Raw genomic sequence first — 1,448 nt, forward strand, 5'->3', positions numbered from 1 at the left:
AGAAACTGATAATACCGTGTATACTAAAGCACTTCTTAAGTCTTCAACAAGATCTTACTTAGAAGTATAGTACTGGTGGCCAGCTACTTCCCACAGCTACAGCATATTTTTTTTTCTTACTTATCAAGACAGGTGACTGTGAGGCAGTCTTATTGCACACTGATAAGAGTTGCAGGGGTTTAAATTCATAACAGCCTATAAACTTATTATTTAAAATACTGTAATAAACTTTTACTTTCTACCAATTAAATACTAAATCATTTATTAGATAGATGTCTGGCTCTAAATTAGGAAAGAAGCAGTGTTGCCTAGTGTTTACATCAGGCGACTTTCATTCTGGCAAGAGTTTGGGCAAAATGTTTAACCTCTCTGCTCTTCAGCATCTCCATTCTTAAATGGAGAGAATACCTAACCAGCGTATCAGATGCTTTGAGCCCTCCAGCTGTAGAGTGCTACATAAGTACTGGAAAAAAAAAAAAATTACTAGAACGGAGTTAGCCTGACTTCAAGAATATCAAACGGGAAGCCCTGATTCAGTTTCTTAAGATTCTGATCCCAAATGGAGATATTTTGTAAAATCCATTTCCACCAGCACCACTGGAAGCCTCCTGAGAGCAGTTGTTCTTGGGAGGGTTCCTGTAAGATTTCTGGAAGTTTGGCTTTTCTTGTGAAGTTTCAGTTCCATCTTAACTGCAAACTGAAAGAAGGCTCCTTCTAGTTTTGGATTTGACCCAGAACCAAAATTGCAAGGACAGATTAGGATCTAGGGACTTAAATCACAGTCCTGCCTCCCAAAATTCAAACCAGTTTGGATTGTAGGTGCCACATACGGTATTTTTAGTAGTTAATAACTGATTCTGTTTTTTAGAAGCCACAGTGTACAAGCTTAAGCATTCCTGCCATTCTCTAGGAAACTAAAACTGCATACAAATTAGCTGAAATGTTTTCCCTCCATGACAGACAATGGAAGACTAGTAAAATTTCTTGTCAAGATTACAAAGCACATAGAGCACTTGGGTTGGATTTTCCAAAGCACCTAAGTGACACAGGAAGCGCAAGTCCCGTAAAAGTCAATGGGATTTTGCACCTTCTCTATGCAGCTTTTGCCTGCTTTGTAAACATCAGTTGGGGATGAGGCTGATACTGGAGAGAAAATTGAACTCTCAAGGCAATGTAGTCTTCATTTTTAAGAGTAATTATTTTGTCTTTATATACATTTTCCTGCTTTGTACAAATGCCATCTCAACATATTGTGACATGCAGTGTTACATTTAGGGATGCTTCTTTACATGCAAAGAAAAAGAAATCAGGGAGGGATAGCTCAGTGGTTTGAGTATTGGCCTGCTAAACCCAGGGTTTTGAGTTCAATCCTTGAGGGGGCCATTTCGGGATCTGGGGCAAAAATTGGGGATTGGTACTGCTTTGAGCAGGGGGTTGGACTAGGTGAC

This window comes from Eretmochelys imbricata, chromosome 3, assembly GCF_965152235.1.
Source record: "Eretmochelys imbricata isolate rEreImb1 chromosome 3, rEreImb1.hap1, whole genome shotgun sequence".
Lineage (NCBI taxonomy): Eukaryota > Metazoa > Chordata > Testudines > Cheloniidae > Eretmochelys > Eretmochelys imbricata.